Source organism: Notamacropus eugenii, chromosome 1, assembly GCF_028372415.1.
Source record: "Notamacropus eugenii isolate mMacEug1 chromosome 1, mMacEug1.pri_v2, whole genome shotgun sequence".
In the NCBI taxonomy this organism is placed as follows: domain Eukaryota; kingdom Metazoa; phylum Chordata; class Mammalia; order Diprotodontia; family Macropodidae; genus Notamacropus; species Notamacropus eugenii.
In genome coordinates this window covers 476,263,097-476,283,187 of record NC_092872.1, presented here as the reverse complement: position 1 = coordinate 476,283,187, position 20,091 = coordinate 476,263,097, and the positions used below count along the sequence as shown (strand labels likewise).

General features: G+C 38.1%; 1 protein-coding gene across 1 annotated transcript in view; it reads left to right on the top strand.

Annotated features, from left to right (window-relative positions):
* The window catches only part of TGM3 (transglutaminase 3), a 118,735-nt gene that overhangs the window by 41,301 nt on the left and 57,343 nt on the right, over positions 1-20,091 (top strand). Inside the window, exon 2 of the mRNA XM_072632399.1 lies at positions 5,806-5,951. The gene's annotated coding sequence lies outside the window, so the exon portion shown is untranslated. The remainder of the gene's footprint in view (positions 1-5,805; positions 5,952-20,091) is intronic.

Sequence of the window (20,091 nt, the reverse complement as noted above, 5' to 3'; positions counted from 1 at the left end):
TGAATATAATTTTTATTGCATTATGGTCTGAAAAAGATGAATTTAATATTTCTGCTTTTCTGCATTCAGTTGTGATGTTTTTATGCCCTAATATGTGGTCAATTTTTGTAAAAGTACCATGTATACCTGAAAAAAAGGTATACCCCTTTCTGTTCCCATTCAGTTTTCTCAAGTGATCTATTATATCTAACTTTTCTAAAATGCTATTTATCTCCCTAATTTCTTTCTTATTTACTTTATGGTTAGATATATCTGCTACAGAGAGGGAAAACTTGAGGTCCCCCACTAGTACAGTTTTATTGTCTATTTCCTCTTGTAATTCATTTAACTTTTCCTTTACATATCTGGATGCCATTTGGTGAATATATGTTTAGTATTGATATTACTTCATTGTTTATGGTACCTTTTACCTAAATGTAGTTACCCTGTTTATTCCTTTTAATTAGGTCTATTTTTGTTTTTGCTTTGTCTGAGATCATGATTCCTACCCCTGCTTTTCTACCTCAACTGAAGTTTAATAGATTCAGCTCCAGCCCCTCATTTTTCCTTTGTGTGTTTCTTATAAACAGGTATGGTTCTTATAAACAACATATTGTTGGATTCTGGTTTTTAATCCATTCTACTATCTACTTCCATTTTATGGATTTGTTCATCCCATTCACATTCATAATTATGACTACTAACTGTATTTTACCTCCCATCCCATTTTTTCTCCTACCTATCCTTTTATTTCTTTCTTTTTACCTTCTCCCTCCTCTAAAGTGTGTTTTGTTTCTGACCACTACCTCTCTTAATCTGCCCATCCTTCTACCAGACCCCCTCTTCTTCTCTTATCCTTTCCCCCTCCTTCTTCTGCATGGTGCAATATAGATTTGTATACTCAGCTTAGTGTCCATGTTATTCCTTCTGAGCTAGTTCCAGTGAGAATGAAGTTCAAGCATTTCCCACCCCTACCCCATCTTCCCCTCCATTATAAAAGCTTTTCTTTTTGTACTTTTTTTATGTGAGATAATTTTTCCTGTTTTTCTGTCTCTCTTCCTCCTTCTCCCAGTACATTCCTCTTTTTCACCCCTTAATTTTATTTTTTAAAATCATTTGGCATAGTCAACTCGCACCCATGTTCTGCATCTATGTATACACCTTCTGACTGCCCTAATAATGCGAAAGTTCTTAGGAATTATAAATTCTTATCCTCTCATATGGGAATATAAACACTTAAAACTTATTTGTTCCCTTATGATTTTTCTTTCATGTTTACCTTTAATGCTGCTCTTGAGTCTTCTCTTTGAATAACAGTTTTTCTATTCAGCACTTCTCTTTTCATCAGGAATGCTTGGAAGTCCTCTATTTCATTAAATATCCATTTTTTCCCCCTGAAGGATTATACTCAGTTTTGTTGAATAGGTTATTTTTAGTTGTAATCCTAGCTCCTTTGCCTTCTGGAATATCACATTCTAAGTTCTTTAATCCTTTAATGTGGAAACTGCTAAATTTTATCCCATCCTGACTGTGGCTCCACAATTTTGAATTATTTCTTCCTGGCTGTTTGTGATGTTTTCTCCAATATTTTCTGGAATTTGGCTATAGTATTTATGGGAGTTTTAATTTTGGGGGTCTCTTTTAGGAGGTAATTGATGGAATCTTTGAATTGCTGTTTTACCCTCTGGTTCTGGGATATCAGGAGAGTTTGCCTTGATAATTTCTTGAAATAGGATGTCTAGGCTTTTTCTTTGATCGTGGCTTTCAGATAGTCCAATAATTCTTAAATTATCACTTGATCTATTTTCTAGGTCGGTTTTTTAATGAGGTAGCATAACACCAATGTGATACCTATAGCAACCACTATGAATATGCATGCTTATTTCCAGGGTAAATTTGCAAAATATAAATAACTCTCTTCCTCAAAGGTGAAACCAAAATATTTATTTAGATACCAGAAAGGCAATTCCACCATGGTAACAAAGAAATTCATACATACCATCAATTCAGGGAGCACCAACATCTCCAAGCCTTCCCTCTGTTAAGCCTCCCCACAAACAAGATCCCCTAGGCAAAATTTCTCCCTCTCTCACTCATACTAGCTGGTCTACCTCAACTCTGCCTTGCTCTCTCCAAGCTTTGCTTCACTCTCCCTTCCTGCTCCACCCTCAGTAAGCTTCTCTACCATGTGTTGTGACTCAGGCTCCATATGACTTAAGCTGTGCGCTGGGTCAAAACTCAAAGCTGGTCATATGGGCCTATTAAGGGGCAGGGAAAATCTTCAGATTCCCTTAACATTACAGGTAGTTCACACTTTATTCTATTTTTTCATTCTTTTGATTTTTTTTTATTGTTTCTTGGTATCCCAGAGAGTCATTAGATTCTATTTGCTGAATTCTAATTTTTAAGGGATTATTTTCTTCAGTGAACTTTTGTGCTTCCATTTCTCTTTTTTCCATTTTGCCAATTCAGCTCTTTAAAGTGTTTTTTTCCAGTATTTTTTATGCCTCTTTTACCAAGCTATTGACTCTATTTTCATAATTTTCTTTCATCATTCTCATTTCCTTTTCCAGTTTTTCTTCTGCTTAAACCAGGGTCCCTCCTCCACTGCTGCCATAAGTACTATTACTCCTTTTAGCCCTGGTAATATGACCAGAAATTATGTATGACAATGGCAGAGGGTCCTGAACCCAACACCAGCAAATCTCCTTCTGACCAATTGTCCAACTTCCTTCCCCCACCATACATGCTCTGAGAACTCCCAAAGCTGCTGCTGCTGCCAACACAGCCACCTCCAAGGTCCACTGCTAGCACTATGGCAAGGTCTGTCTTGCATGGTCTGTGCTATGCTCCAGGTCTGCCCACTCTAATGGGACAAACTTTCCTGCCAACCTTCTAAGTTGTCTTGGACTGGAAAATTTTTCATCCAAACTTTTGTTGGTTCTACCACTCCATAATTCAATTTGAGGTGTTATTTTAGAATTGTTTGGAGGGGAATTTGGGAAAGCTTGATTGAGCCATCTTGGCTGCCCTCCATTTTCTGCTTTTCTGCGTTTTTTTTTTTTTTAACAGAGTTCCCTCTCCCCTAGGAAAATAGAAGCTCATTGAAAGTAGGAACCATTTTGGCTTGTCTTTGTATTTTCAGGGTCCAATACAGTCCTAGCACATAACAGATACTTAACGCTGGTTGGATTGTATTGGTTAGTTTCTGACACTAGTCTGTTAGTTAATTGATTTGTAAGTTTCACTTGTGACTTACCCACCAACAAGATTAAATTATGAATTTGATAAGGTGGCAAAGAAAGCTTTAGATGAGAAAGAGATCCATACCAGTAAGGAAGAGTTGGTAAGCTACCAGAATTTAGCACTGAAGATTAAGTTTCAAAAACATAAGCAGAATCAGTGAATAAAGAAAGTCAAAAATATTCTTTAAAAATTCACAGAATGGCAGGGCTAGAAGAGAACACAGAGGAGAACATTAGAACTAGAAGGAATGAATATTCAACCTTAACTAAGAGAGATCAGACTTCAGGTATGAATTTAATCTCAGAGGTCCCTTTCTGAACTGAATTTCTGTCACCCTGAAGGTTAAAAAAAAAAACTTTTCTTGAACTGAGGGTTAATAGTGTAATTAGAGACAGAAGTATATATTTCACTACTTTGTGGGCTCATCATCATGCAATAATAGTAAGAGCTCATACGTCTATAATACTTTACAGTTGCAAAGCCCTTTCACATTTATCATTACATGTCATCCTCATAGTTACCATCATCCTGTGATGTGGGTATGGCAGGTGGGAGCCAGCCCTACTTGATAATCAGGAAGTAACAGCTTAGAAAGGTTAAGTTCATTGCCTCTTAAACTTCTGGCTCCAATTCCAGTGCCCTTTCCATTAAGTAATAGCATTTTTAAGCATCAGCTCTGTATATATAAAACACACTGTTCTAGATATTGAGAAAGATGAAAAATTAAATAAGACATAGTCCCTGCCTTTAAGAAGCTTATAGTTTGTAGGGTTGATAAGACATGCACAGAGAAGCATAACAATTAGGATATGATACAAACAAAGGAAAAGTACAGAATGCTCTATCAGATAAGAAGGGGAACCTCAGCTGGGTGGGAGATGAGGTGAATGCATGCAGGACACATCAGAAAAGGCTTTATAGAGTGAATAGTTTTGTTTTGTTTTGTTTTTGCCTACCTTAAAGAATAGGTAAGATATCAGCAAGGGAAAATAGGATCAGTTTAGTTTACAAACCACTTTCAAGTCAGCAAGTGTTTATTGAGCTCTTGCTATGTGTAAGGCATTACTAGGTCCTGAAGGAGGGGATTAAAGTATAGGTACCTGCCCTTAAGGAACTTGAAATGCAGCAGCGGAATATATCACGTATACAGATAAATATGGTGCACAGCGTGTGAGAGCAGTACAAACACAATGCTAGGAGAGTTCAGAGGAGGAAAGGATTTTTTGGAGAGTTGGAATTTAAAGTTGGAAGATCAAGATTTTAAAAATAATACCCATCTTCAAATTTCAATGGGCAGCAACAGCAGAAGGATACAGTCAGATGCTGCAAAATGAATGATAAAAAAAATTCACCACCCCCTCCCCCCAGATTAAAAAATGTTTGGCTGTCCCCAGATTAAAAAATAAATTTCAATATACTGTATTCCCTGTATATTGTAAACGTACTCAGTTTTTTGTAAAATTGGGATATTAGTTTGGGGAAAAAAAGTTCCAAGAATACAAAATAGAGAAGAGGATTTCACAAGAGTGATGAAAACAAGAACTTTAATTATAGCGCTAAACTTACTGGGGCTTTCCTAAGGGCTTGTTACATTTACTGCCACTTAATAGGCTCCAGATTTGCATTTCTAAATCTTCCTGTTAAGTCCAACCCATATTAAATGAAGGTACTTATGATCACCTTTTATTCAAGATACATAAGTGTATTGGACTGATAAGCTCTAAATTTCCCTTTATCTCTGACATTCTATGATCCAGTGTTCTATATGCTAATATTCTCTGTTGTAAGATCCTTTCTGCTTCTATCAATTTCTATTCTGATGCCCATAGGATGTTTTGACATCCTGTGTTCTGAGTTTGTATAAAAAGCCACACATGTATTTGTGTAAAATGAGAGGGGGGAGAGGGAGGGAACAAGTCTCAGAACACAGAATTTTAGAGCTGGAAAGGACCTTATAGATCCTCCAGTTATGCTGGAGAGTGCAATAGACATGTAAATTTCACATTGACAGACATGTAAATTTCACTTTAAGATATCATCTGTTCCCTCCTTGTTATTGTTCTTTAGTTTCGGTCCTGTCTGGCTCTTCATGACTCCATTTGGGCTTTTCTTGACAAAGATACCAGAATGATTTGTCATTTCCTTCTTCAACTCATTTTCCAGACAAAAAAACTGAAACAAATAGGGTTAAGTGTCTTGCCCACGATCACACAGCTAGTAAATGTCTGAGGCTGGATTTGAACTCAGGTCTTCCTAACTCCAGGCCTGGTGGTCTATTCACTACACCATCTAGCTGCCCATTCTTTCCTTAGCATTGCTATTGCTAATTTTTCTCCCTTTCTCTAACTGTGCTCTCCTATATACTAGGAATGCAGTTTAGAAAAGGAGAGATACAGCAGCCAAGGGAAAGCAATAGCTATCAGGGCCCTGTGTCAAGCTAATGACATCTTATAGAAGAGAAATTAGAGAATGTTCAATCAAGACAAGTTTTGTTTTCTTTTTCCTGATCCAAATTAACACTCTATGTGAAGCTTTTTCCGTGATTGCACAATCTGGCTAAATAGACTTTATCTCTTACAGGGAAGACTCGGATGTGGACAGTCACCATCTGGATGTCATCATGCTTCTGGAGTTCTTATAGGAAATAACCAGCCAATCTCATCTAAAAACATCAACATCACTGTAACCCAGAGAGTAGAAAGAGAGACCAGAGATCCTTCTGTAAGGTGAGTGTGAGGTCCATGGTGGGAAAAATTGAAGGATGCCCACATAAAGGACAAACATTCACAAATAGCTAGAGAATTATTCATCTATGAATAATTAGAGATGAGATGGTGTGTACTGGAAAGAGCACTGGACAAAAGGCATGCATTCAAGTCCTGGCTCTGCCATTTACTAGCTATTTGAACAAGTCAGTTCCTAATTCAATAAAACAAGCATTTAGGTGCTTACTATATTGATTTTTTTAATTTAATATTTTATTTTTCCCAATTACATGTAAAAATTTCAACATTCTTTTTTCAAATCTTGAATTCCAAATTTTCTCCTTCCCCCCATTGAGAAGGAAAGCAATTTGACATAGGTTACACATGTGTATTCAGGCAGAACATTTCCATGTCAGTCATGCTGTGAAAGAAAACACTGAGAAACTCAAGAAAAATAAAGAAAAAAATATCTTTGATCTCCATTCAAGCTGCACCAGGTGTTTCCCTGGAGATGGACAGCACCTTTCATGATAAAAGACATCATATTTTAAGAAATCTTAAAAATCAGATCTTTTAGAACCAGAGGGGAGAATAAAAATAGAAAGAATCTGTTGCTCAACTCTTGAAAGAAAACTTGAAATTAAAATTCCCGGAAACTTTATGTGGCCCAAAACTAGAACTTTCAGGTCAAAGAAAAAATACTGCAACTAGATGGAAAGAAAGAGTTCAAGTAATAAAGCGTCACAGTCAAGATCATAGCAGGTTTCTTCTACATAAATTTAAATTAATTTACTTATTCAGTGCCATACCAGTCAAATTACCAAAAAATTATTTCATAGAGCTAGAAAAAAATAACAAAATTTGTTTGGAAGAACAAAAGGCCAAGAATAACAAAGGAATTAATGAAAAAAAACCACGCAAATGGCCTAGCCTTATCAAATCTCAAACTATATTATAAACTATATCATAAAGTGTACGTATCAAACTATATTACAAAGTGTAATCATCAAAACTATCTGGTACTAAGAAATAGAATGGTTGATCAGTACCTAATCAGATTAGGTACACAAGACACAGTAGTAAATGATCATAATGATCTAGTGTTTGATAAACCCAAAGACCCCTGGCTTCTGCGACAAGAACTCACTATTTGACAAAAACTGCTGGGAAAACTGGAAAACAGGATGGCAAAAACTAGGTATAGATCAACATCTTACACTGTATCCCAAGATAATGTCAAAATGGGTACATGATTTAGACATAAAGAGTAATATCATAAGCAAATTAGGGGAGCATGGAAAATTTTAAATGTGAGATCTGTGGATAAGAAAAGAATTTATGATTAAAAAAGATAGCCTTATGGAATGTAAAATGGATAATTTTGGTTACATTAAATTAAAAAGTTTTTGCAGAAACAAAACCAATGCAGCCAAGATTAGAAGGAAAGCAGGAAACGGGAAAAAAATTTTTTACAAGCTTCTCTGGTATATTTCCCAAATATGTGTGTGTGTGTGTATGTGTGTATCTCAATATATATATTTCTCAAATATATAGAGAACTGAATCACAAGAATATGAACCATTCTCCAGTTGATAAATGATCAAAGGATATGAACAGGTAGTTTTCAGAAGAAGAAATCAAAACTATCTATAGTCATATGAAAAAATGCTCTAAATCACTATTGATTAGAGAAATGCAAATTAAAACGATTCTGAGGTACCATCTCACCCCTATCAGACTGGTTGATATGACAGAAAAGGGAATTGATAACTTTTGGACAGGATGATGTGGGAAAATTGGAACACTAATGCATTGTTCATGGAGTTGTAAACTGGTCTATCCATTCTGGAGAACAATTTGGAACTATGCCCAAAAGGCAATCAAACTGTACACACTCTTTGATCCAGCAGTATCACACTACTAGGTTTATATCCCAAAGAGATTAAAGGAAAAAAAGGGAAAGGACCTATATATAAAAAAATATTTATAGCAGCTTTTCTTGTGGTGGCAAAGAATTGGAAATTGAGGAAATGCCCATCAACTGAACAAGCTATAGAATTTGAATGTATTTGCGCTCTTGTACTATAAGAAATGACTATTAGGATGCTCTCAGAAAAAACCTGGAAAGATTTAATATGAACTGTTGCAAAGTAAAATGAGCAGAACTAGGAGAACATTGTACACAGTAACAGCAATATTGTACAGTGATCAACTGTGAATGACTTATGTGTTTTCAGGATTACAGCGATCCAAGACTCCATAGGAAACATGATAAAAATGCTGTCCACATCCAGAGAAATAATTGATGGAATCTGAATGCAGATCAAAGCATATAATTTTTCACTTTTTGTGTTTTATTTTCTTTTGGTCTGTTTCTTCTTTCACAACATACCTATTAAGGAAATAGGGGCAGCTAGGTGGTGCAGTGGAGAGAGTACCAGTGCAGGAGTCAGGAGGACCTGAGTTCAAATCTCACCTCAGACACTTCACACTCACTAGCTGTGTGACCTTGGGCAAGTCACTTAATCCCAATTGCTTCATCCTGGGTCATCTCCAGTCATCCTGATGAATATCTGGTCACTGGATTCAGATGGCTCTAGAGGAGACGTGAGGCTGCTGACCTGCACAGCTCTCCCTCACTCAAAACAAAGTCAAGTGCAAGTCATGTCATCATTTCTCTGATGGCATGGTCTTCAGCAACGAAGGATGAACGCATATGTGCCCAATGCTATGCTAGAGATACAGTGACAAAATGAAACAGGCTCCTACACACCAGAAGCTTGTATTTTATTGGGTGAAAGCAGCATGTACACATGCAGGTAAATTAATAATACATACAAAATAACTTCTTGTGGGAGAGGAAAGTATATTAGTTTTCTCCCCTATAGTGAAGGGATTGGATTTCATGATTTATGATGTCCTTTTCAGTTCTAACTTTGATTCTATGGCCAATACCACAGGAAATCTATTTGATAAGGAAAGAATATTTAAAATTCACATCCTTCTCATTTTCTTTTCCTTCTATCCTGTCCATTGATAGAATGGAAGGATGCAAGGGAGGAATCTCTGGCTTCATAGCCCAGTAATGTTGTTCTAGTCCTTTGAAGTCTCTTCAGTTAAATAATTTCCTATAAAGTGTCAGGGACCTTTGGGGCTGAATACTGTTTAAGGAAGAGAAATAGAGTCAGCCCTCTGCTCAACATTAGTAATTGTGATGCTTATGTACTACCAAAAGTGCTCCTATCAGATTTTCTGATCATTATCTCTTTGAGACTATTTGAACACTGCTTTTTTCTATGAGTCAATCATTCTCCCAACACAGAGATGTCCAAAATTCATGTCACTTTGCCTTCATTTTGCGTATCTAATTTCTCTGGTTCCCTGGTTTATGATGGCATTTTTCTTCACACATTTGAATATCTAATCTTTCCCAAGAGACATCCATGGAATTAATTAACATGCAGTTTCCTCCTAGGTCTTAATGATAAGACCAGTCCTCGAGCTATTCCTTGCAACTTCTCCTAGGTACCTCCCCATAGTTGAATCTACTGATGAATGATAATGATTATTTAGCTCTTATAAAGCAGCTGGGCGTGGCAAAGGAATTTAAAGCCTGTTTTTATTAGTTTTCTCTCAGAACCTCCCTAAAAGGATGGTCAGTGCTAGTGACAAATCAGATTCCCAATAATGCAAATACTTTCCAGTTTGTTTAAATTAATTTTTCAAGTAAAAACTTGTAGGGTGAGACACTCTATGTGGTTTGTTGATAGTCATAAGCTATGATGAGTGCTCAGTGTGAGCGTCCCTTTATTTTTTGGATCAATGAAAGTGATTAGCCTTAATAGTCTTTAAAAACTTCATCTGAATGATGAAATCATAGAGTTTGAATTGGAAACAGTCTTCGTCAGAAATATATAGTTTGAGCTGGAAGGGATCTTGGAATCCATCTAGTTCAACCCCCTTATTTCACAAATGAGGAGACTGAAGCCTTACAAAGGTTAAGTCACTTTTCCAAGTTCATACTGGTGGTAAGTAAGAAAGCCAAAATTCATTATCAGGTCTTCTAATTGTAAATCTACTACTCTTGCTGTTAGAAAATAGTGTTAGACATATTGTAGCAGATCATGTTTGTGTATGTGTATGTGTTTGTGTATCATGTTCTGATTTGTTATACAATTTCTTTCATTTATCTTAGTCTGACTACATAGCATGACTATAGTGAAAATATACTCAATAGGAAAGTATATGTAGAATCTATACAGAATTGTATGCAGTCATGGGGAGGGAGGGGGGTAGTGGGGAGTAGGTGGGGAGGGATAAAATCGCAATTGTATGGCAGTGATTGTTAAACATTACAAAATAAAAAAAAAAAAGAAATAAGAAAATAGTGTTAGAGCTGAAAAGGACTTTGGAAATAGAATATTCAATGTCTAACCTCTGAACATAGAGCAAGAACCCAAACTCCCAACTGATGAAGAAATGGGATCATTGCTGAGAGCATTTACCTAAAATTGATAAAAAAAGTTTTGGTGTAAAGAAGATTCTCAAACTTTTTCCCTATCAAAGTAATGTCTCCTGTGAGATCTGGGTCCAAGATTAAAACCTTGGAAATTTTACTACAGGAGCTATAAGGAGAGACCTGCTCTCCTATCACAAGAAGAGGGGACTTCAGGTCACTCCAATTCAGGGCTAGTAGTCAGGATTCTGTAAATCAGATTCTAACTCACTCCCCTGGAAGAGCAGGAAAAACCCTACATTGGTATTCTGCCTCACCAGCCCCAGGCAGAGTAGAGATTACTCTGCAATTTGCGTTGCTCAAACAGTAGCCAAACTTCTAATCATCTAATCAAGACAACCAAAGCAGAGGGATTCATCCATGAGACACCAATAAATGGCAGTATTAAGTCTAACTTGGCAAAGAAAGTGGAAAACAAAGCACACACACACTGAAAACCTCCAAGTAACACCTGGTATTGCAACTGTTGGCTGAGAACCAGAGCCTCAGGAGAGAAAAGAGTGCTTGATCATCCTCCAGATACTATCAGAAATAAAATCAGAGTTTTAACAAATGTTTTCCCAAAGTTTGGTATTCCCAGCAACCTAGGAGTTGGACAGAACATGGAATGTTGTATAACAAAGAACCTTAGAACGTAGGACATCAGAGTTGGTAAAGATATAGGAATGCCAAATGAAAAGGAGAGCAGGGATATCAGCAGCAGAGTTAGGAGGAAAATACATGTAAAGGAAGAATTACATATGTGGTGTGGGAAATACTGCCAACTTTCCCCAAACATTTGGAGAAATTCTTAAAATTATTTTATTTTAGCCTGGATTGAGAAATCACAGGAAGCAGAGGCTCAGATCAAGCAAATTCCCATTAAGCCATGAGCCATATGTCCTCTCTCCTTCACCTGGGAAAAAGATAAAGAAATTCCATTTATTCTACCAGGAAAATGTTCACTTGCCTTTAGGATCATAAAGTCATTAAGTAGATCACAGGAGACAGAGCTAAAAAGAACCTTAAAGATCTAGTCCAAACCCTTATTTTACAAATAAAGAAACTGAGACCCATAGAAGTGAAGTTGATTGTCCAGGGTCATTCAAGTAGCATGTTAGAGAGCTATAATTCAAACCCAGGGTTTCTGGCTCTAGAGGCTATGCTCCTCACTACACCATGCTGCCTCTCCACAAGGAAGACGTTGAACTAAATTCCTTTCAGTTTTAATGTTCTATTAGCTTATGAGTCTGTGGGACCTTGAGGACCAGAGTCTAATGTTCTGAGTGCTATCACTTGGTCAACAGCATTGATAAAACCACCATCAGTGGGCACAGTTGAGAGCACCAGTGATATGATTTCCAGACTGTAACTTTTGGTTCCATGTTGTCCCTACAGTGGAATGGGTGATCCAGGAGAGGATCCCCAGAGGCATAACTCTCTCTTCTGCCCTTCCCTGCTGGCTAGGCATCTCTCTATGGGTTCCAATTTGACTCACATTCAACAAATATTTATTAAACACTTACTATGAGCTAGCCACTGGGAATACAAAAAATAAAAGTGGTTCCTGCCATCAAGGAGCTTAAAAGGGAGGATGCCAATATAGAGGAAAGAAAATGAAGGAAGGAGGGAGCACTGACATTGAGGAGGATCTCAGATGAGAGGCACCTGAGCAGAGCTTTTAAGGAGGATAAGGATTCTCAGATGTAGAGATGAGGAGGGATGACATTTCAGGCATGGAGGATAGCTTATATAAATGTATAATGGCAGGTTTACTTTGGATAAACATATAGTTTGTGAAGGGGAATACTATGAAATAAGTCCAGAAAGGAAAGGAGGAATCAATTGCAGAGGGTGTGAAATACCAGGCTAAGTAGTTTGTGTTCTATTTTATAGACTATAGAGGAGTGACGTAGTCACACCTGTACTTTAGGAACATTATTTTGTTATCTATATGGAGAATACTTTAGAGAGGAGAGAAACTGGAAGCAAGAAGACCAGTTAGTAATCCAGGGGTAAATAGATGAGAGCCTGACCTAGAGCAGTAGCTGTGTCAGTAGAAGAAAAGAGATGGATATGAAAGATGAGGAGGTAAAATTGAGAGATTTGGCAGCTTAATGGATATGGTGGGTAGCAGGGAGTGGGGGAAAGACTCATTGATGACAAAGTCACACATTAAGGTTGCTATAAGGAATTTTGAATGAAGAAATGAAGAATTTTGAAGGAGAGGTTGGCTTAGGGAAGGAAAATGAGTTTGGTTTGGTACATATTTATTTGGGCATTCTTTGTATGATATCCTGGAGCAGATTTCCAGCTAGCAGTTGATAGTATGAGAATGGAATTCAGGAGATTTGGTTAAATTTAGATACATAGATTTGGGAATAATATTCATAAAGGTAATACTTGAACCAGTAGGAGCAGATGTGATTACTAAAGAAGAGAGTGTAGAGAGAAGAGAGAGTCCAGGACAGAACACAGGGGGATAGCTATAACAGTGGGGCAAAAGATGAATGATATACCATCAGAGAAGACTGAGAAAGAGTGGTCATACCCATTTCTGAAGACAAACCCTTTGACAGACCTTTGGTTGTGAGAGTTTTTTATCCCCTGGGTCTTCAGTAGTGGTGGCTACTGAGAAAGTTGGGGCTGTAGCACCTACAGAGGCAGTTGCTTATTCCCTGATAATGGAGCAGGGTTGGGGGCTAGAGCAGTGGTGTCCAATATGTAGAGAGGAAGGTTGTTAAACCATATATAAGGGATCCCTGTGGACTGAATATTGACTTAGAAAACCACAAATTAATATTATGTATATTTTATTGCATCCATATTTGTTTTGTTAGATATTTCCCAATTACATTTTAATCTGGTTCAGACAGGGCACTTCTATTCCTGGGACTCTTAGGCTCAAGGTCCTGGGCTATTGCTACCAGGATGTAAGAGGAGGTGGTGGTTAGGGTAGTACTAGTGGTTTGATCTAATTGGTATATACATCACTTCTATGTGTCCCCACTGCTTTGTGTCCTCAGTGCTTCAGCTAGGTTGGCTTATCTGTCCAGTTTGTGGTGGGTGGTTCATACTTGATGGGCTAAGGGGGATGGTAGGCCCTTCTCCACAGCTGTTGCTCCCTTGGATGATGGCTTCAGAGACCAACCTGGTGGTTTGGAGGATACTCTTAGGCTTACCTTTCTATTGGTGGCAGATGGTGTTGTTAATAGCAAGATGCCCTCCTATGTCAAGAATCATGGCACCAAATGCAACTCTATTAACAGAGTTGGACAGGGATGCCAATTTATACCAATTACAGGTCTGATCACTCACCACTTTTGAGAATGGAGATAAAGTAAAAGGGACACCATGCTTTTTGAGATAACATATTATTGAATATACTTTGCTTCCTGTCCCTAGGCAGTGTAGTATAGTGGAAAGATCTATGTCAGCAACCTGTGCTGCAGGCCTGGTTCTGCCTCTAAGGAGCTACATAACCTTGGCCAGAATACCTCCCCTCCTACAACCTTCTCCCTAGATGGTCCTCCTCTAAAATCTTCCCTGATTCCATGGAACTACCTAGGTTCTCAAAAGCTTTGCCAGTGAAATGCAGGCTTTAGCAGATCCTATCAAGCTGGAAATCCTTTGAATGGACATGCTTCTCAATGGGCTGAGTTCCCATTATTCACATGCCAGCCTAGCAAATCTCTAGAAGACTGACTCCCAATTTGGAAAACTGGCTCCAGAATCAGAAAACCTGGGTTTAAATTCTGGTTCTGTTACTTAACTACTATGTGACTTTGGATAAATCATTTAACCTCTGAACCCTATTTCCTTATCTGTAATATGAAGGTGTTGGATCAGATAGTGTCTGGGTCCCTTCCAATTCTGAATCCTTTGATCCTGGATACTAAGATTGTTTACTAAGGTTCAGTCATGATCTTGTGTCTATGAAGAAACCATCAACACTAGTGAAATAAGGCAGGCTGCAATGTGCAAGGTGATATGATAGGTGCTAGAGGCACTGTTTTAAGGGTAGGACCAAAATATCTATACAGTGCCTTCTGGCTCTATTAGTGAATGATTCTAGGAAAATCAGGTGGGGCAAGAAGGGGTGGCAGATTCCAGGTGCTAATGTTCCTGGGCGAGAGCCAAGGAAAAAGCAGTCTTGACCATGCCAGCCAGGAGCCATCAGATTGGCAGGGTGGAAAATGTAACAAGGAGGCAAGACTAGCCCTGGTCCTGACTGCATGACTGGCTCCGTTCCCACCACTTCAGAGAAAGGCCACACCCCACCCCACCCTCCACCTTAAAAGGAAGATAAGGATGCCAGAATTACATCCTCTTTTGTCAAGATTGAGAATGTCATTCTGACAATGCCCCCTCCTCATGTAGCTGTCAGCTGATGGTTAAAAAAAGAGAAGAAGAATTCTAACAATCACTTACGATAATCAAAAAAAAAAAAAAAATCAGTGACATGAACATAATACCCAAAATGAAATGGCAAATGCAGTTCAAGTCCAAACTTAGGATGTGAGGGGAGAAGGATCTGAAAAGGCAAGATGCCCTCCTAATGCAAGAAATTTTAGTACTAGGACAGACATGACTGGATTCTGCTCTAGAACATTTGAAACAGATCAATCACCAGATACTAATTTATGCTTACTATGTATAGACCACTGGTTGAGGTAGAGTTTGATACAAAAAAGTTAAAGTTGCTAAGATGAGTAGGAACTGTGGGACTTGATGTCTGTAGCATTTTTGGCCAGTGCATTGAATCAAACTCTTCTGGATCTGGAATTAAATTGAAGAGTCCTGTGTAAAACAGAGGTTGTACTTTATGGCCTTTCAGATCCTTTCTAATTCAAATATTTTCCAGTATTCAAGGTAAATTGAAACCCTTCAGTGAGCTAATGGCTGTGTATTCACAGAGATGAAAAAAATAGTATATAGAGTTGTCAATACAGTCCAAGAATGAACTACAATATTGTCCAGATTTAAAAGGGGTCACAGGGTATGATTTCTGGGCATGAGAAAAGATCTATGTGTTCCCCACCCCCAAACTCCCCAAAATAGCTGCTATGCCCAGTCACAGTGAGACTTGAAGTTCCACCATTAGAGTTTCATTCATTTGGTCTTAGCTCTAATATCTGTAGAAAGACACGTTCTTCAGGAGGAGGAACACCTGAAACTGAATCAACAGGAATGAGTTTATCAGAGTCTTCAGATAGACAGAAAGACAGACAGAGGAGAGAGAACCTGTTGTTCTCAGAGAACTTCCTTACACGCCTTACTTCTTTTACTGCCCTCATCAGGTTCATAGCTTAGGAAACTACTCTCAACTAAGACAGGGGTATTGGGAGGCCAATATTTCCCTATAAAACCCAACCCTTGTCTTTAAAAATCTTTCCTCAAGATGATGTTTATGGCCCTTTAAAGTTTGCCTGCAGTAAGATATCCTCAAGGTGATGTTCATCACTAATCTGTTGGGGGAAGCTATATCTGGGGAAGTATTCCAGCTATAGGGTGACTGAACCTTCCCTGACCTCTGAGTCAGAGCCAGAGAGGTCATCCTAAGAACAGCGGAATCATCCTTTCAAGAGACTAACTTTTGGAAATGTGTCAGGATACAGTCTAATGCAAGAGACCCCTCCCTGAAAGAAAACTGCACCAGGAGCTGATTTTCCAGCTAATCCTACTGAAGACAACAGCCCATGATGCCAAATAGAGCAGAAGAAACAGTCAATGGAGCTGGGCTTAGTGAGCTTTGGTTTTTAGAAGATAGGCCAGGACTCAAGACAGCAACAAAGAGGTGGACCCAGGAGATGGTTTCAGCCATCTCCAACAAAACCACTCTGCCATTACTGAGGCAAAGTGGGTTGGCCTGATCCTTGCCCTTTTCTCTGACAGTCCTTCGTTGACTTCTTTATTCTTCAAGGATGGTCTTAATATTCATTTTAGCCTGATTTTGCCTGAATATAGAAGTAGGGACGCAAGGACCAAACATTGTGAATTTTCCTAGACTTAGGATGGTTGGGGATACACCAAGTCCTCCTCTCCCTAAGTATGGTGCCTCTGAGCTCTTTACCTCCATGAAGGAGCACTTTGACCTCTCCTATCCAGTCAAGTTATCCTACCTGGTTTCAAGGTTTCAGCATAACAAAGGAAGTTCATTGTTTTACCACAAAGGCAAAGTCTATAGGAAAAGAGACAAAGTAAACAGGATTAAGATAGAGAAAATTCCTAAAAGTGATGCATTCTCTTCTTGTGCTATAAATTGCCAGAGATGACCTATGTAGCATCATTTTAAAATGTTGATGAATTTTTCCTTTTTTTTTTTAAGATCATATTCACTTCTCTTCCCTCCAGGAGAACAGTCAAGCAAAGCAAATCGACATATTAACCCTGTATGAAAATACATGTTTCATTCTACACCTATTATCCGCTAACTCTTTGCCAAGAGGTGGGAGGTATGTTCCACCATCACATCCTCTCAAGTCACAATTGTTCACTGAATCAACCAGAGTCCTGAAGTTTTTCCACTGTTTATTTCTTTTATAGTTTTGTGATCATTGTTTCTCCTGGTTCTATTCCCATTTCTCTGCATCAGTTCATATAAATCTTCTCTGCATTCTTCATATTTGGAATGTTTATACATTCATATTCCAGTTTGTTTTTTCATTTCTTAACAGGTATCTGCTTTGCTATGTCTTTTGTTTTTATATCAACTTCATTTCCTTCTACTACCCAGCAAGCAATCTCTTGTAGCAAAAAAATAAAAAAGAAAGAGAAAAGATGCAGGTCAGCCAAAGTCCGACAGAATATAAGATGTTCCACTTCCATAACCTCTGCAAAGAAGAGAAGAAAGTACTTTTTCTCACCTCTTCTCTGGGGACAAGTTCGGTCATTATAATTATACAGTATTCAGTTTCTTTTTTCTTGTTTGTTTTTTCCATTTACATTGTTGTTGTTCATCATTTCAATCATGTCCAACTCTTCATGACCCCATTTGGGATTTTCTTGGCCAAGATACTGGAGTGGTTTGCCATTTCCTTCTCCAGCTCATTTTACAGATGAGGAAACTGAGGCCAACAGGGTGAAGTGACTTGCCCAGGGTCACACTGCTAGTAAGTGTTTGAGGTCAGATTTGAACTCAGATTTTCCTGACTCTAGGTCCAACACTGTCCTATCCTGCACCACCTAGATGCCCTTGCATTCTTGTAGTCGTTTGTATTATTTTCCTGGTTCTATTTATTTTACTCATCCATCCATAGAAGTTTTTTCATGTTTCTCTGAAATCTTCATATTCATCATTTCTCATAGTATAATAATGTTGCATTACATTCATATATCACAGTTTGTTTAGCTAATTTCCCACCAATGGACAGCTATTTTTTTCCTAGTTCATTGCTACTACAAAAGTGCTATTATGGACATATTTATCTACATGAGACCTTTCTTTATGACAGTGACTTCCTTGGGCTATATTCCTAGCAACAAGATCTCCGAATCAAAGGATGTAGACATTTTCATCACTTAAAAAAAAAAAAACAGCATAGTTTTAAATTGTTTTGGAGAATGGTTGAGCCAATGCATAACTCCACTAATGTTGTGTTGGTGTTCTTGTCTTTTTGCAGCCCCTCCACATTAACAATTTCTATCTTTGTCATGTTAGGCACTTACTATCCTTCCACTTCTGTACTATTACAAAAATGCTGCTATAAATATTTTTGTATACATGAGGCCTTTTCTCTTATCTTTGACATTCTCTGGGCATATGGTTGTTGTCCTTCATTCTGGAAGAGGACCACAATGATATCACTGTGTTGGAGTAAAGTTACAGTGCATCCGACTGTGGCTGATCAGACCAGTATGAGCTCGGAAGGCTCTTGCCATAGGTCAGGTACAAATAGTCCTCAGGGCATATACCTACTAGTATAGTAGCATAATTTTTCATACCATTTCAAAGGAATTAGTGAGCATCACCTCCACTTTATAAACTGGGGCATTCCCAGGTCCACTTGAACTTTGGGCCTTTGACCAGGGTCAGCTCTTCCAACTGATGAGTTATTTCTCATAACTCTCCCTCACTCTCCAGATTTCTAGATGGAAGCAATCCTGGTGTAACATGTAAGTCACCATTCCAGTTTGAAAGTTCCTTGCTGTAGGAGACCCTGTTATACTGGGACAGATTCTTTCCCACTGCAGTTTTGTAGCCTTCTTTAGGGTTATTCTGAAACCTTAGATATAAATCATGTGATGAGGAAACTCCTGTCCTATCATTTGAGGAAGAGACAGAACAGCTAACTCTGCCCATAGGAGCTGGTCACCTATGAGTCTTCTGTCTAACAAAAGCTAACTGATTGTGCAAAAGATCATGAAAATAATTCTACAAATGCTGAATCCATGGCTGATTAGTTGATGTTAATTAGTTAATGAGTTCAGATCAGTTCTCTATTTCTCAACCACTTAATTTGAAATGTCTATAAAACTTTATGAGTAAAGGTAGCAGGAATGGTGTCTTCATCTAAGGTGATGGGAAATGAAGCAATCGTTGGTGATCAACTTCCTTTGACATACCCTATGCTCCCAGACAAATCAGACTACTCTCTATTCCCCTAACATGTTCTGATTTTCTGGTCCCTAGACCTTTGCCCACACTGTTCGCTTTGTCTGAAATGTCATCCTCCTCCCCATCTTCAACAGTCAAAATTCTGTCAGAATGGTTTCTTTGCTATCCCCACAAAATATGCCAATTTTTTTCTATCATTCTGTGCTTTTGTGTATGATGTTGTCTATACCAATAACTCCCTCCCTGCCATCTCTGTCAATATCCTATCTACACTTCAAAGCCCAACTCAAATGTCACCACCTCAGTAAAACTTTCTCTCCTAAAAGAGAAAGGACCTGTGTGTTAAAAAGCATTTTTAGTAGCTTTCTTTTTGGGCAGTCAAAGAATTGGAAATCAAGAGGAGGCTCATCAATTGCAGAATGACTGAACAAGTTCTGCTATATGATTGTGATGGAATACTGTTGTGCTATAAAAATGATGAGCATGATGGGTTTAGAAAAAGCTGGGAAGACTTATGTGAACTGATACATAGTGAAATGAGTAGAACCCGGAGAACACCGTGCACAGTAACAGCAATGTTGTAATGATGATCAACTATAAAAGATTTAGCTGCTCTGTTCAATTCATAGATCCAAAATAATTCTAAAGGACCCATGACAAAAAATGCTTTCCACCTCCAAAAAGAGAAACTGATGGATTCTGAGTGCAAATTGAAGCATTTTTTTACCTTATTTTTCTTGCTTTTTTTCTAACAACATGGCAAATATGGAAATATGTTTTGCATGGCATCACATGTATAATAGGTATTGTATTGCTTGATTTCTCAATGAGCAGGGGAAGGACTGGAGGGAGGGAGAGAATATGAATTCAAAATTTAAAAATGAATGCTAAAATAAATAAAGCTTTTTCTCCAACCCTGACCACTTTTCACCACTACTGCCACCAACAACCATCCCTGTTTTCCCCCACCACCACCACCACACATACTTTGTACATATCCCATGGAACTTAGCATGTTATATTCAAAGGTACATTTTATCAGAAGCCTTTGGCATTGGCCTGTAGGATAAAATATAAACTTTTCTACCATTCAAAACCCTCTATAGTCA